The following is a 7,114-nucleotide window of genomic DNA, read 5'->3' on the forward strand; positions in this document are numbered from 1 at the left end:
CAGCACTCTGCAGGGAGCCACAAACTCATGACGAGGAGCCAAGGTGGCCAACTGCTATTATCCATAAAGACAGCTGTCTGTCTGTGAGTGTGTTTGTGTGTGTTTTTGTGTGTGTTTGTCTGTGTGTGTGTGTGTGTGTGTGTGTGTGTGTGTGTGTGTGTGTGTGTGTGTGTGTTTGTCTGTGTGTGTGTGTGTGTGTGTGTGTGTGTGTGTGTGTGTGTGTTTGTCTGTGTGTGTGTGTGTGTATGTAAAGCCACTATTGGACAGTGAGCTCTTCACCACTGCCCAGGATGCAAATTGCACACAGTGTACTGACCATGCTTGTCAGAACACGCTGGCCATGTTATCTATCAATCTGAATTTTTGCAAACAAATGTTTGGTTCATATACAGTGACATCAGAAAGTATTTTGAACCCTTTACTTTTTCCATATTTTGGTTACAGCCTTATTCTAAAAAAAAGTTTTTTTCCCTCATCAATCTACACACAATACACCATAATGACAGAGCACAAACAGGCTTTTAGAAATGTAAATAAAAAACTGAAATATCAGATTTACATAAGTATTCAGACCCTTTACTCGGTACTTTGTTGAATCACCGTTGTCAGCGATTACAGCCTTGAGTCTTCTTGGGTATGAGCTACAAGCTTGGCACACCTGTATTTGGGGAGTTTCTCCCATTCTTCTCTGCAGATCCTCTTGAGCTTTTTCAGGTTGGATGGGGAGCGTTGCTGCACAGGTCTCTCCAGAGATGTTTGATCGGGTTTAAGTCCGGCCTCTGGCTGGGTTACTCAAGGACATTCAGAGACTTGTCCCGAAGCATTTTCTTAGCTGTGTGCTTAGGGTCGTTGTCCTGTGCTTTTTACTGAGGAGTGTCTTCTGTTTTGCCACTCTACCATAAATGCCTGATTGGTGAAGTGCTGCAGAGGTGATTGTCCTTCTGCATTCCCCTATCTCCACAGAGGAACTTTAGAGCTCTGTCAGAGTGACCATCGGGTTCTTGGTCCCCTCCCTGACCAAGGCCCTTTTCCCCAGATTGCTCAGTTTGGCCGGGCGGCCAGCTCTGGGAAGTCTAGGAATCTTGGTGGTTCCAAACTTCCCCCATTTGAGAATGATGGAGGCCACTGTGTTCTTGGGGACCTTCAATGCTGCAGAAAATATTTGGTACCCTTCCCCAGATCTGTGCCTCCACGCAATCCTGTATCGGAGCTCTACGAATAATTCCTTCGACCTCATGGCTTGATTTTCTCTCTGACCTGCACTGTCATATGTGGGACCTTATATAGACAGGTGTGTGCCTTTCCAAATCATGTCCAATCAATTGAGTTTACCATAGGTGGACTCCAATCAAACTGTAGAAACATCTCAAGGATGATCAATGGAAACAGGATGCACCTGAGCTCTAATTTCAAAGCAAAGGGTCTGAATATTTATGTAAATAAGTTATTTACGTTTTTATTTGCAAAAAATTCTAAAAACCTGTTTTTGCTTTGTCATTATGGGGTATTGTGTGTAGATTGCTGAGAAAAATATTTAATCCACTTTAGAATAATGCTGTAATGTATTTTTTATTTAAGTCAAGGTGTCTGAATACTTTCTGAAGGCACTGTAGCAGGTGTTATTATTCAGCTTTTTAGAGTTCATGTGCATTTTCTGTTTATTATGACAGCCTTTGTGTTTATTGACTTCAGACACAGACACGACTTATAATATGTTATTAACTTACAATATTAATTGCACAAATATAAAACAAAGTGCACCTTTTCTTCACTGCATCTCAAACCTCATCTTTGGGGATTTGGTTTAATTTTATTGAGAGGTGTCTTCAGTGACAGTTCCAGATTTACAAACTAGTCAGAGAGAGAGACACACAGAGAGAGAACATCTCCCTATCACATGAGTTGTCAGACTGATTTGACAGATTGGTAGAATACAAAATGCGACGGGAGCTCTGTTGTGGCGATAAAGCACTTGCCTTTGATCGTAGTTCAGATTTTTTTCTCCCCTGCACATGTGCATGTCAAAATTAATTATGTCAACACTGGAGAGACACAGCAGCATCCGCTACTAAACAAACCTGCACATCACACTGCTAGTTTACCAACATCCCAATTATTGCTCTTATGGTGAAGCCATTGACATATACTCTGAAAAATACAATCACTGATTCACAGAAGTCGAAGATGAAACAATTAGCTGCAAATTGAATATACGATGAGACGACTACACAAGATACCAAGTTGTGCTTACAGTACATTCCTTCCACAGCTGTCAATTACCCATGAAAACACCCCTTTGATAAAGAAAATGTTAGTTTTTCCCTCCCCGCCTTTGGAGTGGCTTTTCAGCTGTCGTAGCACTTACGAGAAATTTGTGACAGAATCAACAGCGCGTATTCCCCATTCAGAGGCATTAACTCTGTGCCATGTGTCTAACAAACGGAGGCCATTCTGGGGCCCTTAATGACAAGGCAGCATGCACCCCCCCGCTCTTTTCAAATTGCTCACTAAATGAAGTACAGCTGTGTGGACCAGGTGCTGCCATCCCCCTTTCAGAAAGCACAGGAAATTATGAAATCCCCAAATCCTTCACAAACGGGCAGCAGGGAAGGTTGGCGGGTGATTGGCTGTCTCCTGGTCCGCGTTGTCTGTCGGTTTATTTGATTGCCTTTAGATCTCAAACATACTCCAACTAATATTTTCGCTAACCTTTCCTTCCCATGACCCTTTTCCTAACCTTAAACTAATTCACCTAAACTACTACGTAAATTCTCCTAATCTTTGTCCTTAGTTCCCCTAACCAGCAACGTATTTTCGCCAGTAATTCTATGCATAGCCACTTTACAAATGACCTCGACTAACCTGTACTCCCGCACATTGATTCGGTGCCGGTGCCCCCTGTATATAGCCTCGTTATTGTTGTGTAATTTTCTTGTGGTACATTTTGATTTATTCATTTTTTTTACTTTAGTTTATTTAGTAAATAGTTTCTTAACTCAATTTATTGAACTGCATTTTTGGTTAAGGGCTTGCAAGTTAAAATGTCATGGTAAGGTTGCATTCAACACGTGACAAATAAAATTTGATTTGATATTGTTTTTATTCTAATTCTCCTTTGTTGTTATGATGCAACCAGCTGCCTGGTCTAATAGAAAAACGTAAAATACTATATGTCCTTCAAGATGTATGATGAGTAACATCATCCAATTCTTATGCTATTATATGACCGGGTAAGATGTATGATACTATATGTCCTATAATTCGTATGATATTGTACAACCGGTATTCCATTAATAACGTAACTTAACGTAGCGTAATATATCATAAGAGGGAATCCCATTTACACACCTTTACAATTTACATAATCTTACGAATTGCCCTGAGGCCAGGCTGCAATATTACATGCTACTTAGTAAGATATGACCCAGATACAGGGTTAACAAATCCCTCCATATTGCATTTGTAGCATCCAATATCTGATATTTCACAAACTGCGAGGTAACCATGTTTAAGACAGCACTCCAGACTACCCCAAATCACTCTCCCATCATAGGAGGCTGGTGGGAGGAGCTATTGGATGACAGGCTCATTGTAATGTCTGGAATGGAATCAATGGAACAGAGTCAAAAATGTGGCTTCCATATGTTTGTTGTGTTTGATACCGTTACATAAACTCTATTCCAGCCATTACAATGAGCCTGTACTCCTATAGTTCCTCCGACCAGCCTCCTGTCTCCCATACCATAAGCCTTCCATCGACCATCCTACCATCTCCATCACCAAAACAAACATCCATCCTAACTAGCCTCCTTCTCAACTCTACCACAAATGTTGTGAGCTTGACTGTTTGTACAGCAAAAGGAGGAAAACAACAGAAGTGGGCTTCATGCTCAGTAGATATGCAGCTGTCAATGTCTCCATTAAATAGAATTTCCATAATACACAGAGACTCCTCAACCCAGCTTCATCTGCAATCCCAGCTGCCCCATAACCAGAGGCATCTCCCATTCAAGGCCCGTGAGCACCGGCCAGATGTGGGCTCACAACATGGCCTATGGGTCAACACATGGTAAAGGTAGAGCGTATAAATGAATTATACCCTTATTATCATACATAGGAGAGCTGATGATTATTGCGGGCGGAGAATGTGGTGGAGAATGAGGTGGAGTATGAAGTGGAGAATGAGGTGGAGAATGTGTTGTTTTGTTATCAATTAGTCGTTTTCAGATGTGAAATCAAGAATGCACATTTTTCAGATACAGTATGACATGTAGTGTGTGTAGAAGATTCAAGAGGATACCCAATGATAGCTTCATTGTATGCTAAAACGTATGTAATTAAATGTTCTTATATTTGTCATTTATATTTTAATGAACATTGTGCTAATAATGTTGTTGAAAATACGATCTAACCCTCTATTTTGAAATATGCTACATTTTACACCTAGTACATTAAGTGAAATTGTTATATTATGCTAAACATTGGCTTTATAGTATTTTAGGCCTCTCAAACATATTGTGTTTTCTACACGTGCCAGAAGACCTTTTCCATTTATTGTTGGACACTCATTGGACACTTTAGACATGGAATCACTGGCCACTTTAATAATGGAACACGATTCACTTTAATAATGTTTACAAACTGCTTTACTCATCTCATATGTATATACTGTGTTCTGTTCTACTGTATTTTAGTCAATACCACTCTGACATTGCTCGCCCTAATATTTATACATTATTTTCCTTTTAGATTTGTGTATTGTTGTGAATTGTTAGATACTACTGCACTGCTGGAGCTAGGAACACAATAATTTTGCTACACACACAATAACATCTGCTAAATATGTGTATGTGACCAATAACATTTGATTTGATTTGGTCATGTAGCCACAGCCCTGGCTCTCCTTTTCCCTTTAAACTGCCATGCCAACTTCAGAGGACCCAGGTGTACCGGAGCCGTTTCAATTCCACTAACAAGCGTGCTTACTGGGATCACAGGACCTTTAAAATCCCTGTCTGGAGCCCAGGCTGACCTGAATTGGAGAAAAGCAACCCCCTGCTGATACCAGCTAACCTCTGATGGGCAGTCTTACTCCTAGACTTGGCAAGCGCTCTGCCTGGCAAGAAAAACTCTTTGAAATACTGGAGTTCCAGGAAGAGTTTAGAAGCAGGACAAAATCAAAGGATTCTGATAGGAAAATAAAAAAAATCTGAATCTGAGAATTGTAGCTGATGAGGGAGGGAAAAAAAAACATATTTCAGGTGGTGAATGCACTGTGAACAAAGAACAACACACATAACTCCTGAACTATAGGTAGAAAGAAAAGGTATTTATCTCAGTTTGACAGAGTGTGTACTGAATCATATTCATGCTTTAGAGGAAATGTGAGGCCATCTTCCTCCTATACCTCAAAGCAGACTGGTTATGTATCGCATCAGGGTAGAAAATGAAGGGGAAATTACATACGGTTTTATCCTATGTAGTCGAGTAGCATGTCATCAACAATTTATCCCACCTCTACACGGTGGGTGTGCTACTCTTTGGTGTTTACATCAAAGATATAGCAGAGGCTGGAGATACCACAACGACAGTGCGCCTTTACCCTGGAATACTATGCACCGTCTGCTCTACCGGGTGCTGTATCCCTTTTTTGTCAGAAACAGATATCCTCAATGCCATAGGTGGGGGTTTGAACAATGGCAGCAGTGCTTGGGAGATAAATAAAAAGGGGCTTAGATGTGAATACAAACATGACAAAGCCTGGTGGTGTTTGTGGTGGTGGTGACTATTATGTCCAGGTGGCCAGGGTGATGCAAGGAGCTCACTGAGAGCCACACAGCTGCCGAGACCCTCTGCATGTCAATTAGGAGGGAGAAGGGAGAGTGTATGATCCTATGTTTCTCAAAAACTTGGCTGGACAAGGACATGGATAATATACAATTAGCTAGTTTTTCTATGCATCGGCAGGACAGAATGGCAGCGTCAGGGTAAGCTCAAATGGGGTGAGGTGTGTTTCTTTGTTAACAACAGCTTGTGCATGCTTTAGCTACTATTATAAAAAATGTTACTCTGCATCATTGGGAAAGGTTCGCAAGCAACATTTCACTATAAAGTCTACACCAGTTGTATTCAGCGCGTGAGAAATACAATTTGATTTGATTTGATTCAAGCAGTCAATCCTACTACACCGGCTCTGACGCTCATCGGGTGTGGCAGGGCTTGCAAACTGTCACAAGTTACAAAGGGAAATTTCAGCTGCTAACTGCCCAGTGGCGCGAGCCTACCAGATGAGCTAAATGCCTTCTAAGCTTCCTTTGAAGCAAGCAACACTGAACCATGTGTGAGAGCACCAGCTGTTCCGAAAGACTGTGTTATCGTGCTCGCCGTAGCCGATGTAAGAGCTCTAAACAGGTTAACATTATCAGGATGCGTACTTAGACCATGCTCTAACCAGCTGGCAAGTGTCTTCACTGATATTTTTATCCTCTCCCTAACCCAGTCTCTAATACCTACATGTTTTATGTATACCACTCTAGTCCCTGTGCCCAAGAACCTGTCCAAATTACTATTGCCACGTAACACTCACATCTGTATCCATGAAATCATCCCAGACACCCTGAATCCACTCTATTTCACATACCGCCCCAACAGATCCAACAATGACGCAATCTCTATTGCACTCCGCACTGCCCTTTCCCACTTGGACAAAAGGAACACCTACATGAGAATACTGTTGATTGACTACAGCTCAGCGTTCAACACCATAGTGCCCCCTGAACTCATCACTAAGCTAAGGACCCTACGACTGAACACCTCCCTCTCCAACTGTAGCCTGAACTTCCTGATGGGACGCTCCTAAGTTGCTGAGGGTAGGCAACAACACATTAACACGGGGGCCTCTCAGACAGTGTGGTGCCTGGACAACAACCTCTCCCTCAAAGTCAGCAAGACAAAGGAGATGATCGTGGACTACAGGAATCGTCGGTCGAAGCACGCCCCCATTCCCGGGTTGAGAGCTTCAAGTTTCTCAATGTCCACATCACGACAACACATTCTCCCCCTCGTGAGAAGGAAAAGATTTGGCATGGGCCCTCAGATCCTCCAAAAGTTCTAC

Source organism: Oncorhynchus mykiss, chromosome 19, assembly GCF_013265735.2.
Source record: "Oncorhynchus mykiss isolate Arlee chromosome 19, USDA_OmykA_1.1, whole genome shotgun sequence".
NCBI lineage: Eukaryota > Metazoa > Chordata > Actinopteri > Salmoniformes > Salmonidae > Oncorhynchus > Oncorhynchus mykiss.